The sequence below is a fragment of the Oryctolagus cuniculus genome, chromosome 16 (genome assembly GCF_051225735.1).
Source record: "Oryctolagus cuniculus isolate XC-2025 breed Fujian yellow rabbit chromosome 16, ASM5122573v1, whole genome shotgun sequence".
In the NCBI taxonomy this organism is placed as follows: Eukaryota; Metazoa; Chordata; class Mammalia; order Lagomorpha; family Leporidae; genus Oryctolagus; species Oryctolagus cuniculus.
In genome coordinates this window covers 60,640,022-60,660,000 of record NC_142882.1, presented here as the reverse complement: position 1 = coordinate 60,660,000, position 19,979 = coordinate 60,640,022, and the positions used below count along the sequence as shown (strand labels likewise).

The window sequence follows — 19,979 nt, the reverse complement described above, 5'->3', positions numbered from 1 at the left end:
CATTAAACTACAAGCATAGAGACCACGCTGTTTCAACTCGTTTGGAAGTACCTCCCCACCCTGAGACCCTAAGGTCATAAACTTATACTTTTCTCGTAAAAACTTTACCTTCCCACTTAGGTGTTTAATTCACTAGGAATATATTTTTGTTATTGTAGGTATGAAGTAAGGATCCAACTGTACTTTTTATACATGGATCATCAATTAGTTTAGTTTTGTAGTATTTTAAAGAATGAAACAATACAATGAGTTTATGTAGGACTTATCACAAATACTGTTTTACATTTTATTGCCAGGATACAGAATTGCTGAAGAAGAGTATCTGTGTCTTCATTTCTTTATTTCAGAGCCCACCACAAGGTAAATACTCACTGAATATGTAAAAATACTCACTGAATATGTAATTTGTTAAAGTACAAAAGTTATTCTTAAAGACACACTGAAAACATATAAACAGTTATCTATAGTTTTCATTTCTTCTGTAGTAATCTTCAAAAAATCAATTTGTGTTTCTAGCTGATGAATATGTATGAAATTCAAAATAATTTTCCCAAAGAAATTAGAAATAAGTTTGAAAGGTACCACACTGATGTTTCTCTGAATATCCACCAGTAGCTAACCTGATACAGCATATGCTTTTATTTGATGAATACCTCAAGTCACTCTTCAGAAAGAAGACTGGTGTTGTGGGAACAAATAGGTCAGGGGCATGGCCTTTCACACGGTGCAATCCATGCTCTGATTCTAAAGAGGTTAATGCCAAGGCAAATTTCAGTTTATCCTCACCAATTTACCTCAATGGAAATCACCGTGAATGAGCTGGTTTCTAATTACCCTTCTAGATAAGGTTTAAATGTTTGTGATATGCCTGAGGCAGAGATAAAATTGTGATGGACATAGATGGATTTATTCCAGAAGGTTGGCCCAATTGACACTTAAAAGTTAAGCTGTCTCTTTTTCCTTATTTAATCCCGGATATTTTGAATCATGTGTTGTTTTCTCACTCAAGCACAAATCTCATTAACAAGATTCATATGAAACAGTTCATGTCATGGTTACGTGTCAGCTTACACAAAAATCTACCTCAAATTGCAAATGCTTTATAAATTGAGCATCTTCATTTAATATTTCATATTTAAGTCAATTAAAATAATTTGGAAAACATTTATCTGGCACTACTAAGTGTAGACATGTACTATTCTTCCTGAAGAATACAGATCTCTCCCACTCACAGCTTTGTTAACAGAGCAAATGTATAATGAAATGATTGTAATATGTCATAAATGGTATGGTCAAGGTGCATCTAAACAGTTGTGATGGCAAAGAGAACAACCTAGCAACTTAAGTTACCAGTAGGGCAGACTCTTGGGGAGTAAATTTATCCTAAATAATTCCATGAATATAACATCTTTGGTTTAGACTTGAAAAACTAAATATTTCAACTCAGTATTCCTAAGCATGAAAGTCTGAGATTATGTGGTGCCTACATGAAGATATGGGAAAGGTACCAAATAAATGAGCTATCAAAGTATCTCAAGGACCTAGAAAAACAACAACAAATCAAACCCAAAATTAGTAGGAGGAAAGAAATAATTAAAATTAGAGAAAAATAAACAAAATTTGCCAAAAAATTATAAAAGATTAGTGAAATGGAGACCTGTTTTTGGAAAAAAATTAAACAAAAGTGATACACCATTGGACCAATTAACCAAAAAGGGGGGGAGGGAAGAAGACACAAATCAATAAAATCAGAGATGAAAAAGGAAATGTAATAACAAATACCACAGAAATAAAAAGAATCATCAGGGCCGGTGCCATGGCTCACTAGGCTAATCCTCCGCCTTGCGGCACTCGCACACCGGGTTCTAGTCCCGGTCGGGGCGCCGGATTCTGTCCCGGTTGCCCCTCTTCCAGGCCAGCTCTCTGCTGTGGCCCGGGAGTGCAGTGGAGGATGGCCCAAGTCCTTGGGCCCTGCACCCCATGGGAGACCAGGAGAAGCACCTGGCTCCTGCCATCAGATCAGCGCGGTGCGCCTGCTGCAGCGTGCCAGCATGGCAGCCATTGGAGGGTGAACCAACAGCAAAAGGAAGACCTTTCTCTCTGTCGTCTCTCTCTCACTGTCCACCACTCTGCCTGTCCAAAAAAAAAAAAAAAAAAAATCATCAGGAATTACTACAAAGAGCTGTATGGCAACAAATTGGGAAACCTAGAAGAAATAGATAGATGCCTGGACACATACAATCTATGAAAAATGAAGATATAGAAACCTAACCAGACAAGTAATCAAGACAGAAAGTGAATCAGTAATAAAGACCCTCCCAATAAAGAAAAGTCCAGGACTGGATAGCTTCACAGCTAAATTCTACCAGACACTTAAAGAAGGACTAATTCCAATTCTTTTCAAGCTATTCAAAACAACTGACGGGGAGAGAATCCTCCCAAACTCCTTCCATGAAGCCAGCATCACCTTAATTCCTAAGCCAGAAAAACATACAACAGAGAAACAGAACTATAGACAAATATCCCTGATGAACATAGATTCAAAAATCCTAAATAATATATTCGCTAATCGAATCCAAAAACACATTAGACAGATCATTCATCCAGATCAAGTGGGATTTATCCCCTGGTATGCAGGGATAGTTCAACATATGCAAGTCAATTAATGTGATGTATCACATTAAAAAATGGAAGAATAAAAACTATATTATTAAACTCAATAGATGCAGAGAAAGCATTTGATAAAATACAACATCCTTTCATGATGAAAACCTTAAGCACACTGGGAATAGAAGGAAATTCCTTATCAAAATCAAGGCAATTAATGACAAAGCCACAGCCATCATCTTATTGAATGGGAAAAGCTGCAAGCATTCTCCCTAAGATCCAGAACTGGACAAGGATGCCATTCTCACCACTGCTATTTAATACAGTCCTGGAAGTGTCAGCCAGAGCCGTTAGGCAAGAAAAAGAAATCAAAGGGATACAAATTGGAAAGGAGGGAATCAAACTACCCCTATTTGCAGATGACATGATTCTATACACAGGGGATCCAGAAAACTCCACTGAGAGATTATTAGAACTCATAAAAGAGTTTGGTAAAGTGGCAGGATATAAAATCAACAAGGAAAAATCAATAGCCTTTGTATACACAGATAATGTCATGGGTGAGAAAGAAATCAACAATGGGAGTCACTGGGTACATGCTCCCCACGTAGGATCTCTGTCCTTAATGTGTTCTTCTATGAAACTTAAAAACAACACTACTAGTCAAACAATACCCTATACCTTGTGCGGTTGTGTGAGTGCAGCCTGTTGAAATCCTTGCTTAGTATATACTAAGTTGATCTTCAGTATATGAAGGTAATTGAAAATGAAACTCGATGAAGGGTGGGATGGGAGAGGGATTGGCAGAGGGGAGGGCCACGGGAGGGAGGGAGGTTGGGGGGGAGGAAGCCACAACAATACAAAAGTTGCACTTTGTAAATTCACATTTATTAAATAAAAAAAAAACTATATAACAAAAAAAAGAAAAAGAAAAAAAAAGAACGTAATACTTTACCCTTTTAGTATTTTTTATGTTCTACTTAAAACTATTGGTTGAACTCTGTAATTAATACACAATTACTCTTAGGTGTTTAATTAATGCTATAACTAGTACTCAAATAGTATTTCACACTTTGTGTTTCTTTGTGGGTGCAAACTGTTGAAATCTTTACTTAATATATGCTAAATTGATCTTCTGTATATAAAGATAATTTAAAATTAATCTTGATGTGAATGGAAGGGGAGAGGGAGTGGGAAAGGGGAGTGTTGTGGGTGGGAGGGAACTTATGGGGGGGGGAGCTATTGTAATCCATAAGCTGTACTTTGGAAATTTATGTTCATTAAATAAAATAAAATATAAATAAAAAAAGAAAAAAAAATCAATCACAATAGCTCCAAAAAGAATTAAATACATTGGAATAAATTTAATCAAGAAGGTCAAAGATCTCTATGATGAAAACTATAAAACATTAAAGAAATAGAAGAAGACACAAATAATGGAAAAACCTTCCATATTAATGGATTGGAAGAATCAACATCATCAAAATGTCCATACTACCAAAAGCAATTATAGATTCAATGTGATCTCAATCAAAATACTAATAACATTCTTCACAGATCTAGAAAAAATTATGCTAAAATTCGTACGTAGGGGCCGGTGCTGTGGCGTAGTGGGTAAAGCTGCTGATGTAGTGCTGGCATCCCATATGGGCACCAGTTCAAGTCTCACCTGCTCCACTTCTGATCCAGCTCTCCACTATGGCCTGGGAAAGCAGAAGAAGATGGCCCAAGTCCTTGGGCCCCTACACTCACATGGGAGACCTGGAGGAGGCTCCTGGCTCCTGGCTCCTGGCTCCTGGCTCCTGGCTCCTGGCTCCGGATTACTGCAGTTCCAGCTGTTGTGGCCATCTGGGGAGTGAACCATCAGATGGAAGACCTTTCTCTCTCTCTCTCTGTCTCTCTCTCTCTGCCTCTCTGTAACTCTGACTTTCAAATAAATAAAATAAATATTTAAAAAAATAATAGCAACAGCATATGAACTCCTACATCTCTAGGATTTAGGGAATAGTTATGTAGCAGAAAGGCAGTAGGTGATGCCAAACAAACAATTCTTAAGATAGGTAGCCATGACTATGACTTCAGTTAAGCAATCTGCTTGGAAGTTATGAGCTGACTTATCTTGAAGCTTCCCTCGCACAGACTTACATAAAAGATTATAAACATGTTAACTCCAGGTATCAAAGTGGGGAGGCAGCATAAAGTCAAGGGAGGACTAGAGCCACCTTCTCCAAGTAAATGCTTAGTGTCTACCTCTTACTCCAAAAGTAGGCTAACTCTTCACAATGTCCTTGCTTCATTGTGATGATTGACTGGATCATACTGATAATTCTGAGCATACACCAGAAGCACAAGAGGCCAAAGGACAAAAACTCAAAATGCTCCAAGAGAACATACCAGATCTTCTTGGAACCAATTTAATGACGTCTTATGGGATATATGTCTTCAAAGTGAATGTACACTGATATTTTGTAAATATATATTTATAGTTATGATACCTGCAAAAAAAGAAAAGTACTTCCAACATGGGCTGCAAACACAAAACAACTGTTGCCAATACACTAATCTTGGTGTTTAATTCAATTATCTATTGATGCATCTGTACTGCAAGGAAAGGATAAAAACATTTTTCAAGGCATTACTTTTCTGAGTGCTGCATGCTTAATGGGTTTGGTTCCTTTGAATAGAATCTTTGTTCTAACCCTTACCTCCCACATATTTTACATATAACAACTAGAAGGGAACAAGCTTTTATTAAGAATCTTCAATAAATGGGGCATTTTGATTATTATTCCATTAAATTCTTGAGGTGCTGCCATCCTTCATTAATAAAAGAGAAATCCTGGGTATACAGAAAGTATCAAAGCCCTGATAAAGGTCATACACCCAGTAAATTTTATAGGCAGAATTTTTTAATGACTCCAAATATTATGATAATTCTTGTGCTTCCTTTTTGTCACCATCAAAAGAAGTCCATCAATGTGGGCTCTAAAGAGTTTCAAGTAGTAGGAGCACTAATTAAATGACCTCCCCCAAATGCAGTCTCTATTATGCCTAGTTTAAGTGTTACTTTATAATGCAATAAAGACAAGGATCCCACCAGCTTGGACAGAGGAACAGAAATCATTCATTTCAAATAGTCTTTATAGAGGTGAGATTTCCTAATATTCATTGAAAAGTCTTATGTTAGAAGGCTAAAATGAAGTAATGGAGTCACAACACTCTCATTAAAATGGTCACTGTGAACTTGGTATTTCTTGCTTATGAGGTCAAACTTGCAACATTACATAAATCCATACAATATTATGTCATCACCAGCATTGTACATTTTAGAATCCATTACTTGTGACCCAACAAATAAAAGAACAGGTATGCTCTTTTCAAATGGAACTTGGGTTTGATTAGATTACTTAGATTTTCTACTAGTTTTGACATTACTATAAATTTTTTTAAAATTTTTTTTAATTTACTTTTTCCCAACAAAGAGACCTTTTATTTAAGGAATACAGACTTCATGCATTTCATGAGTACAACTTTAGGAATATAGTGATTCTTCCCACCATATCCGCCTTACTACCCACTCTCCCACCCCTCCTCCTCCTCCCTCTACCATTCCCAGTCCCATTTTCCACTAAGATCCATTTTCAATTAACTTTATATACAGGAGACCAACTCTATACTAAATTCAACAATTTGCACAGAAAAAAAAAAAAAAAAAAAAAAAAAAACAAAAAAATAAACTGTTCCTCAACAGTTGAGACAAGGGCTGTTCAGTCATTGCATATTAAAGTTCATTTCACTTTTTTTCTTTTTTAGAAACTTAATTAACTTTAAAGAAGTACCTAAGAATTATACATCTTTTGCAACCACTTAGACATAATTATAATACAACTCTTCAAGGAGAGAGGTCCTGCATGGGAAGTCAGTACACAGTGACTCCTGTTGTTAATTTAACAATTAACACTCTCACTTATTACATCAGTGATCACCGAGGCTCTAGACATGGGCTGCCTAGGCTATGGAAGCCTTCTGAATCCACAAACTCTGTCAGTATTTAGTCAAGGCTATAAGCAAAGTGGAAGTTCTCTCCTCCCTTCAGAGAAAAGTACCTTCTACTTTGATGACCACTTCTTTCCAGTGGGGTCTCACCCACAGAGGTCCTTCATGTAGGACATTTTTTTTGTATCAGTGTCTAGGCTTTCTATGCCTAAAATGCTCTCATGGACTTTTCAGCCAGACCAGAATGCCTTAAGGGCTGATTCTGAGGTCAGAGTGCTATATAAAGCAATTGTCATTCTATGAGCCTGCCATGTGGACTGCTCCCTATGTTGGAGCCTTCACTCCTTTTTAATTCTATCTATTATTATTACCTGACCCTTAATCCTATCCATATGATCATTTTAACACTTAAAATGGTATTTCTACCACCAGCTTAAGGAGATTTGGGGTAGCACAGCAAGTTTTTTAACTGTACCCTTAGAAGTAAGTCCATAGGAATGTATGCAGAACTATACAGCTTTACAGTTACAAACTTCATACACTTCATAATTACAACTTTAGGAACATGGTGATTCTTCCCACCATTTCTACCCTCCTACCCATACTCCCAACCCTTCTTCACTCCTTCCTCTCTTATTCCCACTATTATTTTTTACTGAGATCTATTTTCAGTTTATTTTATGCACCTATGTTTAACTCTATGTTAAATAAAGAGTTCAACAAAGGGTAGATTTTCTACTGGTTTTAACATTATTATAAATATTTTTTAAAAAGTAGATCAATAAGTGGTCCTTTGAATCAGGTGAAAACACAGAGAGGACATGATAAAAACTGTTATTTCTGAAGCAACAGACATCAGCCCTGATTTAGCCACAGCAGACTTGTAGAACTGTTATCTGTCTGAATGCTCACACTGACACCATTCTTTCTGTTCATACATTTAGCTACAGAATCTAGCAACTTACGTCATCAAAAATTACATGCAAAAAAAGGCAGTGCACAAAAATGTCAGGCAGCTTTTAGCATCAGGAACTTATCCATTGAGTTGCTTTGGTTATTTCAGTAATCTAATAATGCCCTAACTTGTCTACTTTAGTGAATAAAATTGACTTGTCTATTTTATTTGTCTATTTTAATGAATACATTACTGTCTATTTTACTGAATACATTACTGAAGATTCAGACATGCATTACATCAAAAATGATAGAATCCAAAAGCACAGCAACAAAAGCAAAAATAGACAAACAGGATTATATCTAACTCAGAAACTTCTACACAGCAACAGAAGCAATTAACAAAGTAAAAAAACAATTTGTGTAACAGTAGAAAACATTTGCAAACTATGCATCTAATAAGGGGCTAATATCCAAAATATATAACGAATACAAGCAATTCAGTAATGAGAGAACAAAAAGCCCCAATAAAAACGGACAAAAAAATGTCTAGACAGACATTTCACCAAAAAAAAAAAAAAAAAAAAAAAGACATAACACAATCAACACATACAGGAAAACACCAGGCATCAATAATCATTACAGGGATGCAAATTAAAACCAGAATGAGACATCACTTCATACGTTAGAGTGCTTTTAGCAAAAAAGAAGAAAGATATCAAGTCTCAGAGAGGAGGCAGGGAGAAGAGACTGATATGTTGTTGGGAGGAACGTACATTAGCACAGCCACTATGGAAAACAGTTTGGAGGTTCCTAAAAAACTAAAAACAGAACTACAGTAAGACCCAATAATCCCACTGCCAGGGACATATTCAAAAAGCTGAAATCAGTGTGTCTCCAGCATGTCTGTAGGCCTATCCTCACAACAGCATGATTCCCAACAGCCAAAGTACAGGAACAACCTAAGTGTTGATCAGTGGACTAGCAGAGAAAGAAAACTGAGACTACAAGTATTCAGTCTTCAAATGGGAGGAGACCTTGTCCTTTGCCAAAATATGAGGAATCTGGGGAACATGTTGCTGAGAGAAGTAAGTCAAGCCCAGAACTACAAATACCACATGACCTTACTTATATATGAGCACTTCAAAAAGTTCATGGAAAATGGAATTAAAAGTTTATTGTGGTTGAAAACAAATTTTTAGTGTATGCATATGAGTGGACTCTAACAAATCTGACCTCATAGAAGTTGGGCATGAACACGGTTACCAGAGGCTGAGTGGCAAGGGAGAAAGGGAATGGGGAGCTACTGATCAAAGAATACGACGATTCAAATACACGGGAGGGGCGGCTCTGAGAGTTAATGCACAACAGGATGACTACAGTTAATAACAATGTGTTATTATGTATTTCAAAAAAAGATGAGAGCAACTTTTAAATACTCACCACCAAAATGAGAGGTAATAGAGGTGATAGACTCTTACGTATCTTCATTAAATCATGGCACATGATTCATATATTAAAAACACAGCATCCCATAATGTATATAATTATGATTTGTCAACAAAAATATTGATTATAATGTTTTAAATGAATCACATTATTGGTCCTGAGCTATTAATTTTCAAGGAGTTTATGTTCAATTCTATTCAATTGTTCACATAACCACAGATTTCTTGTTTATATACTTCAATTTAAATCGCTGGACTTAGCAAAATCATAATGCAAAATAGATTAATATTTTATATCCCAACCTCTTCTTTCAGTACTATCGTCCTATCTATAATGTTCTGTCTAAATAATGGGTTTTACAAATATCTGTAATTTTTTATATAAATTCCATTCATACATTCCTTGTGATAGGTTTTGTTACATAAGACCTTTAGCAATTATGTGTATAACACAATGTAAAGTAGGTAACATATGAATGTTTTAAATTGGGCCAAGTGTAATTATTTTGTGTTTTTTAGAAATATTAAAAGATACTTTAAGCCATTTTGAAATTATTAATGCTTCCTTAAAACTTTCCTTATCAAAGTTAATTTTATTTAGGTTTTTAGAAATGAAAAAAATAGGGGTTGGTGTTGTAGCCTAACAGGTTAAGCTGTCACATGTAATGTCAGAATCCCATATTAGTGCCAGTTTGAATCCCAGCTGCTCTACTTCAGATCCAGCTCTCTGCTAATGCATCTGGGAAAGCAACAAAAGATGGCCCAAGTGTTCCACATAGGAGACCTCGAAGAAGCTCCTGTCTCCTGGCTTGGGCCTGGCCTAGCCATGGCGGCCATTTGGAGAGTGAACCAACAGATTGAAGATTCTCTCTCTCTCTCTCTCTCTCTTTCTATTTTTCCCTCTCTCTCTCTTTCTTTCAAATAAATAAAATATACCTTTAAAAAAAAGAAGAAATGAAAAAAATACTATAACAACATAAGGTAAAATAGAACATGATGGTTCAGTGTTTTTGGAAAGTTGTTTGCAATATGTATCAAGAAGTTTCTCAATGCTTGTATTCTTTTGGTCCAATAATTCCACTTTTAGAAATCTACTTGAAATAAATGATCAGATATGATAAATGAGTTATCAATAAGGATGTATATCAGTATTGATAAAAACTATAGAAAGATATAAATGTTTGAAATAATGGTGAAAGTAATGTAATATAAACAATTATTATATACACAAAAACATCAAGTTTAAAATTGTTAGTCTATAACAAAATATGTATGACACATTGCTAAAAAAATCAGTATTTAAAACTTTATTAGGGGCCATCTCTGTGACATAATGGGTTAAGCCATTGCCTCTAATGTCAGCATCCCATATGGGCACCAGTTCCAGTCCCAGCTGCTCCACTTCAGATCCAGATCCTTGCTAATGTGCCTGGGAAAGCAGTGAAAGACTGTCCAGTTCCTTGGGCCCCTGCACCCATGTGGGATACCCATAAAAACCTCCTGGCTCCTGGCTTCAGGATTGGCACAACTCCAGCCATTGCGGCCATTTGGGGAGTGACCTGGCAGATGAAAGAGTCCTCAGTCTGTCTGTCTGTTTCTCGCTCTCTCTCTCTCTGCCTCTGCCTCTGTCTCTCTGTAACTCTACGTTTCAAATAAATAAATATTTTTAAAAAATAAAACTTTATATTGGGGAAGGTATTTGGCCTACATGCTACATTTCCACTCAGGCTGCCCACCTCACAAATCGGAGAGCCTGGGTTCAAGTCTCAGCTCCACTCTCAAGCTTCTGATTCCAGCTTCCTGCTAATATGCAACCTGGGAGGCAGCGGGTGAAGGAGCAAGTATGTGGGTCCCTGCCACATAGATGGGAGACCCAGATAGAGTCCCTCACTCCCAGCTTTGGTCTGGTCCAGTCCCAAATGTTGTGGGCTTTTGGGAAGTGAACCAGTAGAAGAGAGATTTCTCCCTTTTTCTCTCTCTCTGTGTGTCTCTCAAATAAATAAATGCATAAAAATTGTACATGCAGCATAAACTTTATGTTCTAAGAAAAAAGACTAGAAAGCAAGATCAACATATTAATAGTTGTGAATAATAAAATAAATAGTGGTAAAATTATAGATAATTTGATTTTCTTCCTCTCACATTTCCAATTTTCATGCATTCCTAATTTTTCAAATTTTGTACAAAGATTATTTGTAAACTAAAAATATTTAAAAGGTTATCCTAGTAGCTTCTTATTTCATTTCTGTTGATACTAACAAAATGAAAAGATCCACTCACAAAAGAAATATCTTTTATGAATGTGAAACAAATGCAAAACAGGACAAGCTGGTCCTGAGAACTCTTGACATAATTGTGTCTCTTTAGACTGAATACTAATACTGATAGCACTAATGGAATGAAACCAGAACGGCATGAATAATACATTGCTTGCACCAATCAATGTTACGATGTTACAAGCTGATGGAAAATAAATAGAGTAAAAGCAGAGGAAGAAATTTCAAATGCAAGTACAGTACAGTAATCCATCTAATACCTCTACTGGATCAGAGTATGGGAGAATTGTTGCAACTCTGCCAAAGAATGCAAAATCAATAACAACTGTTGCTTTCCCACTGCCAAATTATTCTACCAACAATGTAACAGAGTTGAAAGGCATTAGATAGATGACTATGATTGAAGGTAAATTATTGATTAATATACATGTGTTTTCATGTAACTATGTATATCTATCAACAACAATGAGACTGTGAAGCTAGGAATGAAAACACTTAATTGCCCATCTTTGTAGGTAGTATAAAATTATATTCCATATGTTAGAACAAAAACACAACAGATGTCAAAGAGTTGATTATACCCTATATTCTCTATTCCTAAATTCAGTGTCTTGTAGCGTGTGGTGCTAGAGGTAATGATTCCCTCTTCAGCCTCTAAGTAAAGGGGCTAGCTGACTGATGGAACACGCCTCCAGGAATACATAGCCCTCTCTTACTCACGTAAGTGTCCGTTACTTTTCAGATGCACCTCTGAATTATAGAACAGATTGGTGTCCCAGGAGAGAATGAAGGAGAGAAGGGATATCAGAACGTAGAAGGCTCTGACTCCAAATTCTTGCAGGGCAACCTCTTAGGATATAATGTTCCACATTTGATACAAACATTTTGGAAAATGGAAATGCAAGCTTAGGGGTGCTCATAATAACTCCTATAAGACAATAAAAGTGATGTATTTTCTATTTGAAAATATCTTCCATGGGGCTAGCATTGTGGTGTAGTGGGTTTAGTCGCTGCTTGTAACAACAGTATCCCATATGGGTGCCGGTACAGGTCCCGGCTGCTCCACTTCTAATCCAGCTACTTGCTAATGGCCTGAGAAAGCAGCAGGGGATGACCCAGTGCTTAGGCCCCTGCACCAACGTGGGTGACCCAGATGAGGCTCCTGGCTTCAGCCCGGCCCAGCCCTGTTCGTTGCAGTCATTTGGGGAATGATCCAGTGGATGGATGATCTCTCTCACTTTCTCCCCTCCCTCTCTCCTCTATTCCCTCTTTCAAATAAATAATAAATAAATCTTTTTTTAAAATCCTCCATTTCGAATAAAATATTCACAAATTTAATTTTCCAGAGCACTTTCTTCTGCTAAATTATTTCTTGTAAAACAACAAAGGAAACAGAATAAGTTATCCTACTGGTTTAATATTTTAACCTAATAGCTTCAAAGAACATCTGGAATTGGATGATATAAGGTAGTGCTCTATGAAGCCCTCTAAAGATTTAAAAAATCACGTTGTAACAGTATTATATTACAAAAACAATTTTTAAAGCAATTTAAGAAAAAAAAAATCCTGACACAAATGTTTGACAAACTAGGGTATCTTGGGGATATTATAATGATGCTATACAATGACAAATGGAAGGATCTTTAAGATTGATGTGGAAGCTAGCAAGTAGTGCCTGATTCTCTTTTCTCCTATTTCAGTATTTGTGTTAATTCCCTTAAAAACACATAAAATGATATCCGGTTACAAAGTAGTACAAACTAGGAATATTCACCGGTTGCCCACCATGTACCGTAACTAATTTTTACTACACATGCGGCTCTATCTCTTAGTCCATTCAAGCTGCTGCCGATGTAGGCAGGGAGGTAGTGAGGAACTGAGGACTAACAGCTACACTCGCTGCAGCAGCTCCACACAGGCAAAACCCCACCCCTTTCTGTGCAAATCACAGCTACTGGGGTTTTGCTGTCAGAGCTCGCACTGGCTCTAAATATCCAACCTGGCTGTAGGCTCAGCAAAACCACTACTACCATGCACCCAAACCTCATTCCACTCTGTATTATGCACCAGATGTATGATGCTTCCTAGATCCCAGCACACCTGCTGTAGTACTTCATCCATCAGGCTAAAGTACTTATGAAATGCATGAAGTTTGTATTCCTTAAATAAAAGGTTTCTTTGGGGGAAAAATATATGTACAAATGTGTCCAATGTTAAAAATATATGTATATATGTGTTCACATATGTACATATGTGTCCAAATACAGAAAGCAAATACTAATAAATCTGAAGGGAGAGAGTAAAAGTAGGAGACTTAAACACTCCACTTTCAGAAATGGAAATCACCTAAACAGGAAATCAACAAAGAAGCAGCAGAGTTAAATTGCACCTTAAATAAATTTAATCTAACAGACATCTACAAAACTTTCCATCTAACAGCTGCAGAATGCACATTTTTCTCAACAGGATATGGAACTTTTTGCAGGATAGATCATATGGTAGGTCATAAAACAAGGCTCAACAAAAGTGAAAGAATAGAAATCACATCAAATATCTTTTCCGACCACAATGCAATAAAACCAGAAAACAATAACAACAACAAAAAAACCCTTGGAAACTACACAAATACACAGAGGTTAAACAACTTGTTCTTGAAAAAATCAGTGGATCAAGAAAGAAAGAAGAGAGACAATTTTAAAATTTCTTGAAATGAATAAAATGTAAAAACTACATAACAAAACCTATGGGATACAGCAAAAGCTATACCAAGAGAGAATTTTATGGCAATCAATGCCTGCATCAAAAAAGTAGAAAGATCTCAAATAAACACATTATCACCGCACCTTAAGAAATCAGAAAAAAAGAACAAATCAAACACAAAATTAGTAGAAGAAATAATAAAATTCAGAGAACAAATGACATAGAAACTATACGTATTTATGTAGATATACCCAAAGATAGATATACATAAATGAAAGGAAGTGCTGGTTCTTTGAAGAGAAATAAAATTGATAAACACTTAGCTAACCTACCCATAAAAGAAAAAGAAAATAGAAAGGATTCAAACACATAGAATCAGAGACATTCCTACTAACACCACAGAAATATAAAGGATAGCTAAGCATTGGTATGAATAATTAAATAGCAACAAATTTGAAAATTTAGAAGAAATTAACAATTTATTGGACACATATGCCTTACCTAGATTGAATTATGAGGGAATGGAATAACTAAACAGACCAATATCAAGTTGCAAGACTGAACTAGTAGTAAAAATCTCTCATCAAAGAAAACCCAAGGACCAGATAGCTTCACTGCTGAATTCTACCGAACTTTAAAACAAGATTTAACACTGATACATCTTAAATTATAACAAAAGACAGAAGAGGAGAGAAATCTTCCAAATGCATTCTATGAGGCTGGAATTAGCTTATTACCAAAACTAGACAAGAACACACACACAAAAAAGAAAGCCACAGGCTAATGTCCTTGTTGAATATAGATGCAAAAACTCTCAATAAAATAATAGCACGAAATTCTGCAGCACATTAAAAAGACCATTCACCATGATCCTTTGGGATTCATCCTAGGGTTGAAAGGATGGTTTAGCATATGCAAATCATTAAAGGTGGTACACCACAGTAACAGAATGAAGTTCAAAAATCATATGATCAGCTAATAGATGCAGAAAAGTCATTTGATAAAACTCAAACTTCCTTCATGATAAAAGCTTTGGAAAATTAGATAAGAAAGGGACATTCCTCAACATAATAAAGACTGTGTGTAACAAGCCAAAGGTTAACATCCTATTGAATGGGATAAAACAAAAGGTTTTCTCTCTTCTAAGATCTGGAACACGACTATGCCCATGTTTCACCATATTTATTTAACACAGTACTAGAAGTTCTAGCTAGAGCAATTAGGCAAGAGAAAGAAACAAAGAACATTCAAATTGGAAGGGAGGGATCAACTGTCACTTAAGAAGACATGACCTTATCACAGAATACCCCAAAGATTCCACCAAAATGCTGTTAGAATAAACAGATACAGCAAAGTTGCAAGATACAAAGTAAATAAATATATAAAACTCAATAGCATTGTTATACACCAGTAGTAAATCATCTGAAAAAGGAATCAAGAAAACAATCACTTTTCTAGTAGTGACTGAAAAAACCTATGAATAAATTTAACCAAAGAGGTAAAAGATCTCTACCGTGAAAATAATAAATCATTGATGAATGAGACTCAAGAGAATACAAGAAATGGAACATGTGCATAATAACATGTGCATAATACTCAAAGTGATTTCAGATTCAGTGCAATCCTGAGCAAAATCCTACTGACATGTTTAACAGAAATAGTAAAAAAACATTAAGGAAATTTGTATGGAACCACAAAAGACCCTAAATAGCCAAAGCAATCTTGAGCAATAAAGAACAAAACAGGAGGCATTTTATACTGATTTTAAAATATATTACAAAGTTATAATAATTAAATAGCAGGAGATTGACATTAAAACAGATCCATAGACCAATGGGACAGAATAGAGACCCTAGAAGTAAACAAACCCACACATGTACAGCCAACTGATCTTTGACAGAAGTGCTAAGAACAAGCTTTGGAAAAAGGATAGCCTTTTTAATAAATGCTATAAAAATTGGGTATCTGAAGAAGAATTAAACTAGATCCTCATCTCTCACCATAAATAAAAATCAATTCAAAATGAACTAAAGACATTAATGTGAGAACCAAACTTTCAAACTATTAGAAAAAAACATAGGGAAAACACCTTGGGACTTGGAATGGGAAAGGATTTTCCGTATCAGACCCCAAAAGTACAGGAAATAAAATAAAACATAGTAAAAATGGATTTAATCAACGACAGCAAAGGAAACAACCAACAGAACAAGGAGACAACCTACAGAATGGGAGAAAACATTTGCAGACTATACATTCGACATAGAGTTAACAAACAGAATATGTAAGAAACTCAATTTACAAATAGATAGTAAATCTAAACATTTCCCAAAGGAAGATATATAATTTTTTTACACAGGCAAAGGATTCAAATAGACATTTCTCCAAAGAAATCACATAAATGAACAACTGATATATAAGACGCCATTCAACATCACTAATCTCAGGGAAATTCAAATCAACACCTTACTCCAGTAAGATTGACTATTACCAAAACAATAAAAAATAGCAAATGTTGGCAAGGATGTGGTAAAAAGGGAATTCTTTTGGGAGAATGTAAATTAGTACAGTCATTGTGGGAAACGGTATATGGCAGTTCCTCAAAAAACTAAAAATTGATCTACCATATGATCCAGCAACCCCCTTACTGGATAAATATCCAAGGAAAATGAAGTTCGTCTGTCAAAGAGATACCTGCATTCCCATGTTTATCGCAGCACTATTCACAAGCAACCCAAGTGTCCGTCCACTGAGGAATGGATTAAAAAATGTGGTACATATACACAATGGAAAATTACTCACTCACTGAAGAGATGAAATCTTGTCATTTCTAACAACATGGATAGAACTGGAGGTCATCATTTTAATTATGAATAAGACAAACACAGATAGACAAATAGCACATGATCTCACTCATATATAGAGCTTATGAAATAGGTGATTGCATAGAAGTTAAAAATATAACAGTGCTTACCAGAAGCTGGAGTGGGAAGTGGGGAGGAAGGCATGGAGAAATGCTGGTGGGCAGCAGGTTACAGCTCTATGGGAGCAGGAAGGTCTGAGGTTTTATTGCACAGGAGGGTGACTATGGATAATGTACTATACATCTCTACTTTAAAAAAAAAAAAAACCCTTAGATAGGATTTTGGATGCTTTCACTATAGCAAAATGCTAAATTCTTGAAAGGATAAATGTTTACCCTGGTTTGATATTACACAAAGTATACACATAATGAAGCATTACATAGTATCCCATAAATATGCATAATATTGTATGTATGTTAAATTTTTTTTTAAGTTATTTATTCGAAAGACAGAGTTACAGAGAGAGGAGAGACAGGTCCACTGGTTCACTCCCTAAATGGCCACAAAAGCAAGGGCTGGGCCAGGCCAAAGCCAGGAACCTGGAACTCTAGCTGGGTCTGCCACATGAGTGGCAGGGGCCAAGTCTATGGGCCATCTTCTGCTGCTTTCCCAGGCACATTAGCAGGGAACAGGATCAGAAGAGAAGCAGCTGGGACTCCAACCAGCACTCACATGGGGTGATGGTGCCACGGGCAGCAGCTTAACCACTGCACCACAACTCTGCCCCCTGTTAAATATTTTTAAAAGAAAAAAAAGATTATAGAAAAATGGAATTAGAAAATAAACTTGATTTTGATGCAAAAAAATTTTAAAGATATCTACCTTTCAAGGGAGAATCTCAGAAAATGGAACTCACAAGTTGAGAAATAACATAGTGAGGACAGAGTATGTGAGACCCTTTAGTGTTCAAGTTCTTGCAATCCCTTTCCTATATCAGTTTAGCTGAAATTTTAAAGAGCATATATTCTGATCAGATGGAAAAATAACTAAAAATTAACACAACTCTATGTTTTTAGATAGTGTTATTTGACAAATAAAATCACTCTCCTAAACAGCTACTGTAAAACTACTATAAAAAAAGAAATCAAAATGGAAATTACAGAATATTTGGACAACCACAAAAATAGACACCTGTAAACCAACCATCTGCCTTCCAGGTGCTGTGCTATATTGTACAAACAATATTTAATTAACTTTATTTTAAAAAAAACTAAGAAGTATGAATAGCCCACTTTATAATAGTATAGGGCTCAGGATTATGAAATCAATGGCAGAATCCTAGTAAAGGTCTAGTTGTCTCCTAAACCTATGATAGGAGTTTTATCAAGCTACCATGGCAACACTGCTACACTTAAATGTGTTACATAGGCAAAGCTGTATTCCAAGACAAATTCATAGCCATAAGTGCTTTCAGTGTTTTAAACATATAAAAATAAGTACTGCAAAAATTCAAGTAAAGTGTCTGAGAAAGGAACAAAGCAAATCATGGTAGGCAGGAAGATTAAAAGCTTCAGATTATAATGAATTAGAGTAACTGTGATAAACAACGTATCTGGTTAAATTTTTATATAAATGTCAGAAAAGAAAGAGGAATGAAAAGGAAATTATCAACACATAAAGATGGCATTTTAAAAAGAGACAAAATTACTGTACATGTATTCCAATGTGTTATAAAGTGTGTTCTCTTAGGGTTCTACAAAAGTTAATAGATGTTCCACCAAAAAGGAATTTAGTGTCTAAATTTGGGAAATGCTAGTCTACACAAAGTCAACAACTTACATCCTGCATTTCTCCTAGTCTTTAACATGCTTATAAGTGTTTCGTTAACCTCCAAAAGATATGTTATTTGACCACTGAATTATTTCCCAGAATATACTCCAAAAATATTCCTGGGGCCAGCAGTGTGGCATGGTGGGTAAAGCTACACCCTGTGATGCCAGCATCCCATACAGGTACCAGTTCATGTCCCAGATGTTCCACTTCCAATCCACCTCTTTATTAATGACCTAGAAAAAGCAGTGCAAAATGGCCCAAGTGTCTGGGCCCCTGCTACACACATGGGAGACTGGGATGAAGCTCCCGGCTTCAGCCTGGCCCAATGCTGGCCATTGTTGGCCATGTGGGAAGTAAACCAGAGGATGAAGATCCCTGTTTCAGTCTCTCCTCTTTCTCTCTCTCTCATAATTCTTTCAAAGTAAACAAATAAATCCTTTTAAAAAATAAATAAAAATATTCCTACATGGAAAAAAATATATAAAATGTATTTGTACAGCTAGGCTGGCACCAATGTAAAAAAATCTCTAACAAGGAGCATGATAGAGAAAAAAATTGATTAAAAAGCACTATAATACCCTGTAGAAGCTAATTAAATAACTATGTATAAACCACAAGAAAACTACTATAGTTATTACAGATCCATATATTAAGTATAATTCCCTTTGTTATAACGCCCCCTGAAACTCATGTCAAGGAAAGCAAAGTTGAAGCATTGTATCCTTTGTCAGTTTACACTGGGAGGACAAGACAGTGTTGCAATTTTCCATCCTCAGCTGGGTTTCATTTAGATGAGGAATGCAGACCCTATAATACCAAGTCAATCATGTTCTTCAGTTTGAGGGGGTGGAGGAAGAAAAAGGAGAATCATTCTCTCCTGTTTTGCTCAAAAAATGTCATAAATATTCCATTTGCTTTGGAAGGCACTAAATGCTGAAAACCCATAAAATATTGAGGTGTGAGAAAAGGATATGCAATAATCCATTTTATCTGTATTGGAACCATCAATAAGGGTGGGTCCATCTTGGCAATAGAACACTTTTAAAAGCATAATAAAATATTTGAAACTATTTGAATTCAACATATCAAATCAGTGGGAGATAATACACTAGAACCACATCTGTCAAAAATCAGTAGTGCAAATATGACTGAAATCTATCCTAGTACTTAGTTGAGTCTGTCCCTAATCCAGGATAGGGTGACTGCACACCCTGCTTTTCTACAATAGTCTGGGTTTGCACCTGTTGTCCTGGCAATTGTTAGTATTGAGCTTCTTTTCTTCTCCAAGAGGTCTAGTTTAGACTAAACTACACAATCACCCTAAGTCAAGCTAAACAGTACTGTCAGCTTCATTAAAAACCTGTTTGCCAGGGGGAGGGGCAGCAGCAGAGAGAACTACATGTTGAAGTCAGAATACATAACGT

General features: G+C 35.9%; 1 protein-coding gene across 20 annotated transcripts in view; it reads right to left on the bottom strand.

Moving 5' to 3' along the window:
* The window catches only part of BBS9 (Bardet-Biedl syndrome 9), a 438,558-nt gene that overhangs the window by 149,545 nt on the left and 269,034 nt on the right, over positions 1-19,979 (bottom strand). The window lies entirely within an intron of this gene.